Below are 15,161 nucleotides of genomic sequence, written 5' to 3'. Positions count from 1 at the left end.
AAGGAAGAGACAAAATCTAAAAGATGGGGAGTCTTACCGAAAACCTACCTCATATATCCAGCCTGGAGGAGATGAGATGATGATGATGAATGCATCTGAAGAAAGCTGGGAAGGAGGAACATGGTGATCTCAATTTTTTTCAATGAATTTTAAGAGTCAGAATAGGCTAAATTTAGCTGCAGTGGGGTGATGGCCCCAGTATCTCAGTGGCTTAACTTCTCTCTCACTCACACTGAATATGGTGATTGGGTAGCAAGGGTCTTTCATAGAGTCACTTGAAGACCAGGTAATGGACCTCAACTCCACCATACTCAAATAATTGGCACTGCACTGAGAAGGAAACATGGTGAATTCCACATCTGTTCTTAAAGTCACTGCTTGCATTTCATTGGCCTAACTTAAGGTGAGTGAGAGACATGAGCAAGCCTAACTGCAAGGTGAATGGAGACATGCAACCCTAGCATTTGTCCATGAAGTGGAGAGCTAGAAATGTTTGGTCAATTGCATAGATGGTTATTACAATGAGGTGTGATTTCTACAGAATCAGAGACGTTAAATGGGATTTGGAAGAGTCTTTAAAGAAATTAGAAGAGAGATTATTTAAAGCAAATAAAAGGATTGATAAATCACCTTGATAGCACAGCTGAGTTTAACATCCATAATTTGTGGCACTGCCAATCTCACCAGTTGTGTGATCTTTAGCAAAACGTATCCCCTCTCTGAAGTTCTGTCTTCTGATCTGTGAAAAGGAGGGTTGGATCAAATGGCTTATAAGTTTCCCTATCGAATTCCAAGATTCATTACTTGAACAGTGAATATGACGCTATTGAAATATCATGTCACTTAGCCACCAGAAATAGATCTTATAGAGGGAGTTGGGTGTCCTAGATGCCTTTGGTGGTACATACATGCTGTACCAGCATTTATGTCATGGGGTCCTGCCATATTTAATAGGCAAGATAGAACCATTCCTTTCCCACTTTAACAGATGCAGATGCACTATAGATCCAGGGGCCAGTGGATTCGATTCTCTTTTTTTTCTGTTCCCACCACTAGTCCAGTTCTCTGTCCAATTCACTGGTGGTGGATGGAGTCACATTGTGGGATTGGGTGGAGGAGGAGGGAGTGTGGGAGACAGAAGGAGGAAGGAGGGGAGAAAGGAGGGGAGGTGTTAATAGAACAGAGGCAGGCAATGATGAATTAAGGGAGCAGACATTAATTTTTCATTTTGACAGATTATCGTCCGTCAGAAAGCAGAGGAGACAGCTCTTGTGCCCAGAGAGGAGGCACTTGCTGTTTGTAATGCAGACTTCTGCTTTCATGGATTGGTGTGGTTTCTTCTGGAATTAGGTAGTGGGTACCCACAGAATGAAAAATGTATGACAATCTATAATTTCCATGCTAGAAGATAAATAATAAACTAAATCCTGTCCTTCAAGTGGCCCTTCGTTTTCCTTAATCCCCTGGGTGATAAATCTGATTTTGCAACAGCATTTAGTATACACCGGTTTTCTCAGGAGGGAAACTATTTTAAACACTTTGGATATAAATAGACTCTCCTGGGCATTGCCTCACCCAAGATCTCAAGATACAATGGTCCTGTAAATGCGGCTTCACATTAAGACTGGCATTAATTAACGGAGGATGTCAAGCAGGCATTCTGCAAACCAACACTGCTTCTGTAACGCTTTGAGTTTAACGAATAGAAACTTGAAATGCCAACATGGCAGTGCAGCTAGCTTCCATAGAAAGAACCCTGGAAGGGTTGATTTTGTTGAGTACCACGGAAATGCCTTCCTGGATGCTGACTAAGAACATGCTGGGCAAAGGCGTCACGTTTTAATACCTCCGTTGCCTCATCTGCAAAGTGAGCGTGATAGTAGTTTAAAGGAGTCAGTTAGATAATGAGTGTAAAACAAATATTGACACAGTGGACTGCCATTAAGGGATAGCGTCATTAAAGTGCTGGCATGCAGTGGGTTGTGTAATAATAAACAATTCCTGGGTGCCCACTGTGTCCCTGACCCTGTTTGAAGCCCTTTAAATGCATTAACTCCTTTAATCCTCACCTCCACTGTGGGGGGTGGGTATTACCATTTTTCCATGTTGCTACTGAGGAAACGGAAGTACAGAAAGAAGAGGTTACTCATCAAAGCAAGTAGGCAGCCCTAAGTGGTGGAGTGGCGGTGCTGAGATTATTCATGGACTGAATTATTATTGATATTCCTTCTGTGGGCCAAGTATATTCCAGGAGTGGGGATGAAATGGATGAAACAGGAAAAACAATCCCTACGTTCATAGAGCTTATGTTTTAGTAAAGGGGATGAAAAAAATAAATAAAATAAGTAACACCCTATGCCACCTGTAGGGAGGCAATAAGTGTTTAGGAGAAAAATAAAGCAGAGAGGGCTGATAGAGAATTGGAGGCCAGGACAGGGGGTAGCAAGAATGCTACCGTTCTCATCATCGTCATTTTTAATAGATTAGAACACAGGACATCTGTTTCCAGAACTGGAACACTTACTCAGTCTGCTACCTTGTTTAGGGGGAGAGCACAGGTTTGGGAATGAGCTCTATGCTTTGAATCCCATCTCTACCTTGTATTCTCCTTGAAACTTAATGCAATTTGCTTAATCTCCCCATGCCTCGGCTTCTCTGCCTGCAAAATGAAAATATCCTTCAAGACAACCCCACATCCTCTGCCTTTGAGGGGCTCTGGGTCTGTAAACTGGCTCAGGTCTTGGACTTGATTGAGAGACCAGGACTCTCTGTTGTTATGATTTGAGTTAGACTTTTGTTCACTTGACCAAAAACTTTTCTGTTCATACATCTCAAGTAAGAATTTAGTAGACTTCTATCTCTCTCACTTATAGGACACCTTGATTAACTAGCCAATGCCACAGGTCTGCGAGACTTGGACTCTACCAATTAGACTCTGCTTTTCGCTCCTCTGTCCATTACGGTGACCACACTCTTCTCTCCTTGGAGGTTGAGTGACTCCACTTAGCCCCTGCCACCTTGGGACCAAATGACTGACCCCCACTGCATTTAGGTTTCCCAGTTCAGTGGCTGTGGTTCCCTGTCCTAAAGAGAAGAATGATGTCAGAGTTCTTCAAGGATGCTGGTGCTCCTCTCTCAAATTTATTTCTCAAAATAACAGTAAAGGGTATGTCTTTTGGACTCTCCCAGTGAGTTCAGTAGGTCTTAAATGTGACAAATGCACTGTAACATCCCAATTTCCCTAAATCTCTGAATCCAAAGAGATGGGGCATTTCCCGTCCTTTTATGGTGGAACATCTTTTGATCCATGTTTCAGCCAACCAACCAAACTGTTAGAGCTCTTTCTGACTCTCTGAGCCACAACATTAAATGCAGAATCTCTGATTCTGGGGCATGTCAATCAATTAGGCCTAATCCAAAAGTTAACTTCCTTCCAGCATTTTCCCATACCCTCAATATCCATTCCTACAGGTGTTCCTCAGATTTCTGTTTGTAGAAATGAGAAAACTCAAGTAAGTCTTTTGGAGGGTAACAAGCCACCTCATGAGTCACATTTGTACCTCACCTTTAGGTGTCCATTGGGCCATGACTCTTATTATAGGTCTATATGCCAAGAGGGGTGACAGGGATGGGTCCTGAGGAGAATCAGCATTATCTTACATCGCCACTGCCTCAGGGAGGCCACTACCATTTCCTCAGACAATACAGGGTTAACCCCCCCAGGTGGAGGTGGAAAGGCTGACATCTCTGTGGGTGAGGAGACCTCTTTCACTGGCAAAGAAGACTCATCAGAATTTAGGGGATCAATGCCCCCAGCTTCATCAGGGTCTTCCCACATGGCCCCATTCTCACATAGAGGATCCCATTCATTCCCAATCAATTCCTTCACATCCTGCAAGGCTGGGAGTTCAGCTTGCGTTGTAATTCAGCCAATCCGGGGGATGAAGTCCTGCATTTGATTTTCAGCAATTTCAGCCCCGCAGCTACAGGAGAGAGGGTTCTCCCTCAGGGCACCTGGAAGCTCTTAGGTCATTTATGTGGCATTGGAATCCCAGAGCTCATCTCTCACAATTTGTCCAGCAACATTAGGAGCAACAAACCAACGTCATTATATTCTAAAAACATTCAAAGTATCACATACAGACTGACCTAGCTGCTTCCCTCCTATCAGTGACTGATTAGGAGTATCCAGTGCAGATACTCTTAGTATCTGCAATAATGACACTAACAGCATTAACTTCCTGGACTCTCAGTGCTCTCTTTACTACCGGAAAGAGTCCTTGGTGTCTTTAAATCTAATCATATTAGAGGGTCAATTCCAGAAACCCCTGAACCAATTCAGAAAACTCATCCTTAAAATTCTGTCTTTCTCAAACCAGTCTCAGTAGCAGAGAAAAAGAACTAATAGGATATATAAAGAGAGTGTAAAAGGAAATTTATTGTGGGAATTGGCTCACACAGTTATAGAACCTGAGATATTCCACAACCTGAGTATGTCATCGGCAAACCAAGGACATAGGAAAGTCAGTGGTCTGATTCAACCCAGGTCCCAAGGCCTGAGAACCAGGAAAGCCAGTGGGTGTAATACCCAGTTCAAGGCCACAGGCTTAAGAACCTGGGGGAAGGGGTTGCCACTAGTGTAAGTATCAAAGTCTACAGGCCCAAGGACCAAGAGCTCCAATGTCCGAAGGCAGGAAAAGATAGACATCCCAACTCAAGAAGAGAGAATTCACCCTTCCTCCACCATTTTGCCCTCAATAGATTGGTTGACACCCATCCACATTGGTGAAAAAGATCTTTTTTACTCAGTCTACTGAATCAAATGCTAATCTCTTCCAGAAACACCCTTATGGACACAACCAGAAATAATGTTTACCAGCTGTGTGGGCATCCTTTAGCCCAGGCAAGTTAACACATAAAATTAGTATCACAGGCAGTAATGAGCCCTTCCTCATCTCTTTCCTTCGTAGCTCCTGATTTGGGACACACACCCTTACAAGAGTCAGAAGCACAATGGAGGTTTGGAAACTGGAAAATTTTTCCAGGTAATCTAAGAGAAGCAGCTGATCAACCCCCATGGGGCATCCTGGGATTCTTCTCAGCTCACCTGCCAAAGGAGAGGTGCCTACTCCAAGGTCAGGAGCAGCAGCATTTTCCTTTCCTCTGTGCTCTCACCCAGTGCTGTGGCTCCGTCTGCCCTCCACACACCAGTCACTCCCAAACGTATACACTCAGCCAGACTCTGCCTCGACCTACACACTCACCCAGCCAATTTCCCCCTGGATGTCTTTTAGGTGTTTCAAGTTCAGCAAGTCCCAAATTAAACCCCTGCTTTATCCCTTTAAGCAAAAAACTGTACACAAATAAGTCATTTCTAATTTCCAAGGAAGGAATTTACAGTTGGATTATTCTATAAGTTACTGTGTTTCCTGGCAATCTGCCATCGCCCGTGTTGGCCACCCAGGAGGAAAACACCGGTGCCTGTGAGTGGAGAGGATCACTGAGGTTTCTAGGAGCTTCCCAGGGAATCCGGGAGACATGAGTACTTTCCTACCCACCCATCCCTGGGATTTCCTCTGCACCTCCTGCTTTCCAGGATCAGAATAGATAAAAGGGCTCCGTGTTCGATCTGCCCTCAGGTCTCGCTCCTCAGAGGTAATCAGCTCTGAGCACCCTCTGAAGTAAAAAGAACTAATTTCTGTTGCAACAGTGAGAGGTTTTACCTAAAAGGGCCAATTAAACCATGAGAGATTATTTGCAGATAAACTTTGGACGAGGGCATTAGTAGGGTTCCCTTTCTGTTGTTGTTTGTTTCTTTGGGGATGCTTTTGTAGGCTTCATTAATCACTGGAATTTAACACTAATGAAAATAAAATAAATATCAAAGAGTTTTGCTGGAAATTACTGACGGCCTCTGTTTTGAAGAATAGTTGAGAGGATTTCTCTCTATAAAGCATGAGCCACTGGAAAAGCTGCCTCCTTCCAGAAGTCTCCCAGTCTCGCTCTCCCAGCAATTCTATGTAAATCTCCGGAAAGAACTCTGATTGGTCCTTTTAAGTCAACACCTCCTCCTTAGACCAATCATTGTTGCCAGTAGATGTGGCTCTCTGATTGGCCAGTCACTTGTAATAATTGTAGTGTCTGTTATTGGAAGGATAGGAAGAACTTTGGACAGGAAAAAAATTTTAAATAGTTACTAGCTTCCACCCCTCTACTATTGGATTCCTTGGATGATGACCATGATGATGGTAGCTACCATTTATTGCTCATGTACCAAGCACTGCATAAGCACTTTTTGTGCAGGGTCTCATTTAGGCATCACAACAATCTTATGATGGAGGGACCATTTACTGGTGACAAAACCAAAGCTTAGAGAAGTGAAAAGGTTTACCAAAGTCACACTGCTGGGAAGAAGAACAATTTGGAAGATCACTTTAATATTTGCATTAGTTGTCTATTGCTATATAGTAAATTACCCCAAAACTTAGCAGCTTAAGACAATAAACATTTATTATCTCAGTTTCTGCAGGTCAGGATTCAGTCATGGCTGGATGTGTACATTTGGGAGTGACTAGTTGTGTGGAGGGAATATGGATCCAAGGCACTGGGTGAGACCTTGAAGTAGTCACTTCTCCTTTGGCAGGTGAGCTAAGCAGAATCCGAGGATGACCCAAGGGGATTGATTGGCTGCTTCTCTGGGGTTGCCTGGGAAATTGCTCCAGTTTTCCAATCTGCAGTGTGCTTCTGACTCTTGTAAGAGAGTGTGTCCCAGTGTTCGACCGCTGCCTTTAGGTCACTTGCAGTCTGTAATCAAACAGTAAGCCGGGGCTGCAGTCTGATTTGAAGACTCAACTGAGGGAGGAGCTACTTCCAAGTTCACGTCCGTGGTTGTTGACAGGACTGAGTTCCATGTGAGCTGTTGGCCTGAGGGCCTCAGTTTCTCACTGACAGTTGGCCAGAGGCCTTCCTTAGTTCCCTGCCCCCAGGGCCTCTCCATGGGGCAGCTCTCAACAAGGCAGCTGGCTTCATCAGAGCAGAAAACTAGAGGGTAAGAGAGGACTCAAGATGGAATTTCCCTTCTTGTTATAACCTAATCTTCAAAGTGACATTCCAGTACTTTTTCCTTATTCAACTGGTTAGAAGGAAGTCATTGGGTAAAGCCCACTCAAGGGGAGAGGATTAAACATGGAGGGAGGGACATGGGGCATCTCAGAGGCTACCTGATGCAGTACTGTCCTTTCAGATAAGCAGACTGCATCCATACGCAAACATTTCATACTGTGGAGGGGACTTCAACTCTCCCAATTCAGTCTCTGGATTGTTTTACCCGAATACTCACTGGATTGCCTCATCTGCTCATTTCTGAGTCTACCCATACTCTTTCTTGGCTTCTTGCTTTCCCTGCATGTCTCACCAACACTCCTGAAACATTTGAACCCGAGACACATCACAGACTGTAATTGTCTGGGAGCAGCTAATCCAATCCCCTTGCTTTGCAAATAAGAGCGTGGAGGTGCAGGGGAGGGAATGGGGCTTCCTGAGATCCCCCAGGGAGCCAGAGGTGAGGCTGGGACTCTGAGCCTCAGAGGCACATCTCAACACCCCAGCATCCATCCTGTCTGGGAAATCAAAACCAGGCACTTGAACTCTGAAGAGACTGTGGACATTTCATCAACATACAAATGAGGGAAACATTGAGGCGGCTCCTCTTCCTCCTCCCCATCCTCTCTCCACAGGGGGCTGGCTTCATCCCCTCCTGGGAGCAAGGAAGGACTTACTTGTTAAGGAGCAGTGAACAAGACTTTTTGCATGAAAATCTAAGGAGCTTTCACACTGTTTCGATGTGGTTTCTGGGTACACAATGCCCTCTAGTCCTGAGTCAGGGTAGTTCCAAGAGGAAAGATTTGGAAAACAATGGGGAATCATGAAATATACAAAATTCAGTGCCAATAATTATTCACAGCAAAGCCATGTAACTTGGGACTCTTAAGGGTCCAGGATCTTCCAAATTTTCAGCTAAATTTGTATAATTTGTAAATATTGTATAATGTAAAATTTTCTTTTAAAGAAAAATAGTCTGTAGCTTTCGTTGAATTTTTAAAAAGTAGTTATGCCCTGGCTGGTGGCTCAGTTGGTTGGAGCATCATCCCACACACCCAAAAGGTTGCAAGTTCAATTCCCAGTTGGAACATACTCCTTGGTTTCAGGTTCAATCCCCAGTCAGGGCACATACAGGAGGCAACAGATCAATGTTTCTCTCTCACATTGATGTTTCTCTCTCTCTCTCTCACGCTTCCTCTCTCTAAACATATTGTTGGATGAGGATTAAAGATAATAATCCTATATAATAAAGAGCTAAGTCGCTCTCTCTTGCACTCGCACCAGGGCCGGGGGACCAGAGGCCAGGCCAGGGGACCTGAGGCTACATCCCACTTCCCAGTGCTGGGCCAGGGGACCTGAGGCTGGGACCCCAGCCCGGCGGGCCTTGATGGGGGACCTGAGGCCGTGCCCCCTGCCCCAGTGCCAGGCGGGGGGACCTGAGGCTGCACTGGGTGATCTGAGGCCGTACCCCCCTGCCCAGCAGGGCTTGACAGGGGACCTGAGGCTGCACCCCCCACCCAGCGGGGCTTGACTAGGGACCTGAGGCTGTGCCCCCGCCTGGTGCCAGGCTGGGGACCCCAAACTGTGCTTCCCCACCCTGCAGGGCTTGATGGGGGTGGCGCCAGCCTGGTCTGGGTCTCACGCAATTTCAAGGTGCACTCAGGTGGGCGGGGACTTGACTCTGGGTCCTGCAGTGTACCCCAGACTCTGACAGGAGGGAGATTTTCATATACATTTTACTAATTTTCTTTCATCTCTGATACTTCTATTATAGAGAAAGGGCAAATAGCAATATTAAAATATTTCCTCTAATTAATTCCCTTTTAATGTGCATGAATTTTGTGCACCAGGCCACTAGTAATAAATAAAAATAAATAAATAAAAGAGTAGCTATGTTACAAAATGAAAAGATTGGTGCCCACTGATTTGGACTTTAGAGTATCTGGAACGCCTTCACTGGTTTAGAAGAAATATCAAAAATAACAATCAGAACATGGGCTTTTTAAAATAGAAATCCCCAATACTCTGAGGGTTTAATATCTTATGCCTTCCCCATTCATCCCAACTTGCAAAGCATTTCACTTTCCTACAAACTGTTATTTAGAAGCTGGTATCCTAGGGTTCAATTTAATTCAGTAGATGTGCACCTAACTCTAAGTATTGGGTATACCAAAATGAACCACAGTGGGCACTTGTTCATTTTTGTCATTCAATACCCACCTCCATTCCTTTGGCAAGACCACCCCAATTTCCTCCTGAAAATCACCCCCTTTTCTATTTCTAAGCTATGTCTTCTGAATTCCCTCAGCACCAGGAATAGGTAAGCAATGTAACTTAGCCATTCGACGCACTCCATCCTCCCACTCACAAAGATGGTTTCAGGGAATAGCCATTCTTAGCTAACCTTGGAGCTGAGCCAGACCTATATGGAGAGAGGACCTAACTTTTCACTCATTACTGAAGTTGAATCTGATGGTAAATCTGCAGCAAAGACTGAGAAAGTCTTTCCTTCTTCCAACCTCTGGTAGTCACTAATATGTTTTCTATTTCTATAGATTTGACTACTATACATGGAATCATAAAGCATGTGGCCTTTTGTGTCTGGCTTCTTTCACTTCGTATAATATATTCAAGCTTCCCCTCTGTTGTGGCATATGGACTTCATTCCTTTTCATGGCTGAATACTATCCCACTGTATGTACAGACCACATTTTGTTTATCTATGCATTACTGAATGGATATTTGGATTGTTTCTACCTTCTGGCTATTATGAGTAAGACTGTTCTGAATATTCGTGTACAAGTTTTTGTGTAAATCTATATTTCTAATTGTCTTAGCTATATATAGGGTGTCCCAAGAAAATGTATACACACACTTTGAATAATTATAAAGGCAGTGTTTATTAAAATACATTTCATTTTCAAAATTGAGCTATCAGCAGTTACAGTGTGTATACATTTGGGGGCCACCCTGTACATAGGAGTAACATTGCTGGGTTATGTGGGAGCTCTGTGTATAACCTTTTGAAGAACTGCCAGGCAGTTTTCCGAAGCAGCTGCACCACTTCACATTCCCACCAGCAATGTATGAGCATTCCAATTTTTTGACATCTTGTCAACACTTGTTATTGTCTGTCTTTTTTTATTATAGTTACCCTGGTGTTTGTGAAGTGGTGTTTTGTTGTGGTTTTGATTTGCAGTCCCACAAAGACTAACACATTTCCTTTTAATGATTAAATTATGGTACCGTGGCCCCTGCTTGTTGGAAAATAACCCCACTGTAAGTAATCTCCAGTTAAGAATTTCTTGTAATGCCACCTAAGCCCACAATCAAACCTATCAGCTGGAGTTACCAATCCAAACATGCCCAGTCCTTCCCCCACCCCTTCCACAGACCACACTGGTCCACATTTACACTCCCCAAAGTCCACACCAAGAATCCCTCTCCAGCAGACCCCATGGCTTACAATCACTCTGCTGGGTTCAGGGGAGAGGGACAGGGTGCTGTTCCATTCCATTAAAAGGCAGAGAATCCCAATTCTAGGGCCAAACCCAAACCCAGCTCTGCACAGAATCTGAAAATACTCTAAAGAAATGTTCCCTAAGCTTCTGATCAGCTTCTGCTATTAGTGAAAGGCAATTTATGGAGCCAGGTAAGAAATGGAATGCACACAGCTCGCCATCCTCCAATATTGAGCCCTCCTCCCAACATTTCTCCTCCTTCTAGTTCAATGTTTCTCAGCAATATTGACAACCGGAGCCAGATAGTTCTTCGTCTTGGGGAAATGCCCTGTGCATTGTGAGATGTTCAGCGGTGTCCCTGGTCTCTACCCCTAGATGCCAGTAGCACCGCCCCCCTCATTTGTGACAACCATTGTCAAATGTCCCCTGGGAGAAAAATCACCCATGGTGGGGAACCACTGTAGTAAGTTGTCTAATTTATGGTAAGCATAATTCTAAGATCGCCCCCGAGATTCTAGGCCCCTAATGTAGACCCTCATATAATCCCTTCATCTTAAATGTAAGTGGTGCCTATAAATATGATTGGGTGTTATCTTAATTCGAGTTGTTATAACAAATGACCATAGATGGTGGCTGAAACAACAAACATTTATTCTAGAAGCTGGGAAGTCCAGGATCAAGGTACTGGCAGGTCTTGTGTCTGGTGAGAGCCCACTTCCTGGTTTGCAGGCAGCTGAATTCTCCTTGTATCCCCACATGACAGAGAGACAGCTAGCTAGCTCTCTGGCCTCTTCTCATGAAACCATTAATCCCATTCATAAGGGCTCCACTCTCCCCACGTAATTACTTCCCAAAGGTTCCACCTCCACATGCCGTCACATTGGGATTAGGGTTTCAACATGAATTGGGAGCCAGGGACACAAACATTCAGTCCATTGCAAATGTCATTCCCATGATTAGATTACATTGAATAGCAAAGGAGCAGGTCCCTAATCAGTAACTTTGAGTTAATAAAAAGAGAGATGATCCTCAGTAGGCTTGGCCCAGTCAGGTGAAGCCTTTAAAAGATGGATTAGCACTGGCCTGTTGGCTCAGTTGGTTGGAGTGTTGTCCCATAAACTAAAAGTTCAGGGCACATATCTAGGTTGTGCGTTCAATCCCTGGTGGAGAGCATACAGGAGGCAACCAGTGGATGTTTGTTTCTCACATGGATATTTCTCTCTCTCCCTTCGTCTCTCTCTAAAATGAATAAAAACATATCTTCAAGTGAGGATTAAAAAATAATAATCGTAACCTGGCTGGCATGGCTCAGTGGTTGAGTGTTGACCTATGAATCAGGAAGTCACTGTTTGATTCTCGGTCAGGGCATATGCCTGGGCTTTGGGCTCAATCCCTAGTGTGGGGCGAGCCAGGAGACAGACAATCAATGATTCTCTCTCATCATTGATGTTTCTATCTCTCTCTCTCCCTTCCTCTCTGAAATCAATAAAAATATATTTTAAAAATAATAATAAATAAATAAGTGATGATTTAGAGTAGAAGACAAGAAACAGCAGCAGACACTCTCCTGTGGGCCTTAAAGAAGCAAGCAACCACATTGGAAACTGCCTATAGAGTGGGACAGCCCCTAGGAGCTGAAGGCCTCAGTCCTACAGCCAAAAGGAACTGAGTTCTGTCAACAAACTTGAATGAACTCAGAAGAGGAGTCCAAGATTCAGAATGGAACACAGCTCAGCAGACACCTTTTGAGACTTTGAGCAGAGAACACAGTCAGCCATGCCTGGATTTCTGACCGACAGAACTTATGAGATAATACATGAATGTTAACTTTGTGGTCACTTATTCCACAGCAAAAAAATAAAATAAACTAAACATACTTCCAAAATAAATATCACTGTTCCTATCAGTGCTCTATGACCAGAGACTCTGACTCAATTAGGAGGGGGATGGGGCCCTGGCTTTGGTACTTTCTTAGAGACCCTCCAGGACGTTACATGTGTATTTAGAGTTGAAAAGCACTGATTTTGGTAAAAAAGGCAGGATTTAGAGTATCTATGACTAGTGGAGATATTTTTATTAATCGGACCCTCTTAAAACTAATCATTTTGAGAGGGAAAACACCATTATACAGGCCTTGAATAGTTCAAAACATACATAATAAAAATAAAAATAACACACAATGTCTATTGGGTGATAATTTGGACCTTTTCTCAATATATACAAGCGTAGAAATAAGCCAAGTCTGAGGTTATCAGAGATCTTCTGGTTGCCAGAGATGAGGAACACTTCTTGTATTTGACCCCATATAATAGCAATAACTTCCTTTTCCATAACACTCTCTCCTTTTATTTCAATGGCCCTGCATTTTTCTTACCTCCCAATGTCTCCAGTGATTCCTTTTTAACTCTCTCCTTTCTCTAAAGGCTTCTCTTCCTTTTCTACAAAGCTCCATCCTTGATCTTCTTCTGAGGTCTCCGTTGGCCGAGAGCACATACAATTGAGATTTTGAGGGAAGTTTCCCTTGGTACCTCTCTCTCTTCCCTTGCTCTCCCTTCCAATCCAATTCATCATGAATGCTTTACAACTTTAGCTCCTAAAATGTTTAAAATCCACATACTATTCTCCACCTCTGCACCACCACATCTCCACCACCTTTCACCTGGGCAACTGTATCATTCTCCTCACTGGTCAACCTTTTTGAACTTCTGTTCTCTCTTCAATCCTTTCTTCAGCAGCTAGACTAATCTTTCCAAAACTCACTGTTTTTTAATGTTAAAACTTCTCTATAATGTTCCGATACTCTTAGAATAATGACCAAAATCTTACCATGGCTTAGGAAGATGATATTTTCCAAAACTCTGATGCTTCCTGCTACCAACCCCTGCCTTTAAGCAAAGCTATAATGGAAAGCAGTTGGGGGAAGGGTTGGAGGGGAGCTAGCCTTCCAGGGCAGCCCAGAAAGTATATCTGTGTTGTGTCACCATGAGGGAGGCTGGCTAACAGAACCAGCCACCAGTTCTATGAATTTGCAGCATTGTCCCCTGACTGGGCCCATCCTAAGGGCTAGATTTGGGGGTTTGGGGCTCTGCTTGGAATGACCAATGAGACAGCTTTCTGCCCCACACCCAAGCTTTAGGCCATGATACTTTTGCCTAGAGAACATTTTTACATTGTCAAGTTGATTAAAACAAGGATCTACAAGGCTTTGCATGGCCCGAGTCCTACAAATATCTCTGATGTAACCTCTATGTAGGCCCTCCTCACTCACCATTCCCTAACTGATTGGCATCCTTTAAGTTCTTCTGGGTGTTTCTTTTACATACCAAGTTTCCTCCTGCCATAGGATCTGCAGAGCTCCCCGTTGCTGTAAAGTTCCTCCCTTACCTGTCTCTGCTTACCTCCTACCTGACACAGACATGGCATTTTCCAAGTTCCTCAGACATGACAGATTTCCCTTGCCGTGACCAGTGTGTGCTTTCCTTTGTGGGGCTCCTCACAGCTGCCATTTTACATGTATCCCTGTGATTATTTCATTAATATCTTTCCCACCACTGGATTGTGACATGAAGCCACACAAAGTGTCTTTTTAGTTCATTGTTCTGTCCCCAGCGACCAGCATGGAGACTAGCTCCCTGGCAATACTCAATCAATGCTGTTTTTGAAGAAGTGAAAACAGGGAATAAGGAATGAAATCCTCTCATCCCCAGTTTCCTCAACTATAAAAGTAAAATAGAGATAGTAACTGATGTCAAGGGGAAATGGTTAGAAGGGGTGAATGAAATGGTGAAATGAGGTATGTACAGGCTTCAAATAATACAATCACTGCTTAACAAACATCATCAGTTCTCTTCTTGCTTGTCAGCTAGACCAGCTGGCCAGTTGTACTGAGAAAAGACAAACTGAGCAATGGGGAAAAATCCATTTTCCTCTTCTTTTCTTGAATCACTCATGCCACTGCCTCCCTAAGACTCTTCCCCAACCATCATTCATTCCCAACCCTTTTTCCAAATCCCATCGGGAATACCCCTGCCATCTCCGGCTCAGGATAACTAGACAAAGATCATTAGAGGTTGGGATGAGAGAGGAAGGAGAAGCAGAGGGAGAGCAGGAACCAAGGCTGATGGGTGCCTGGGGTGAGTGAGGAGAGGACACGTCCAGTGGGAGGGATTGGAGACTAAGGTTCTGACTCTGTACAAAGCGGCCCAGACTCCACTGAAGGAAAGCAAGGGAAGGGGGTGGAATCCTTCGTGCATTTACCCTTTTAGGGAAGCAGCTTCCAACTTTGAAAACAGGTATATATTCACCGCAGAATTTCTTCTGTTTGGCTGCCATCCAAAGCCAACTCTTCTCTTGGCTCAGTTATAATAAACATCCTCGGTGACTATGGGTAAACAAAGAGGGAAGTGAGAAACTCGGAGACTTTAAATTGTCACTGTGGAAAGATTGCTGCAATTTGATATGACTAAAAATAAAGAGGGAGGAATGAAGGAATTCTCAGAACAGTTTTTGGGGTGTGCGATGCAGTATTACCTCTGTCAGGCCGAGGATTCAGGAGGAGAAGGGATGCTACCTGGGCCATCCTTTTCTCTCTCCCTTTTT

The sequence above is a fragment of the Myotis yumanensis genome, unplaced genomic scaffold (genome assembly GCF_028538775.1).
Source record: "Myotis yumanensis isolate MYYU_CA2020_CCGP unplaced genomic scaffold, mMyoYum1.0.hap1 SCAF_4, whole genome shotgun sequence".
Classification (NCBI taxonomy): domain Eukaryota; kingdom Metazoa; phylum Chordata; class Mammalia; order Chiroptera; family Vespertilionidae; genus Myotis; species Myotis yumanensis.
Note: the sequence above shows the minus strand (reverse complement) of the source record.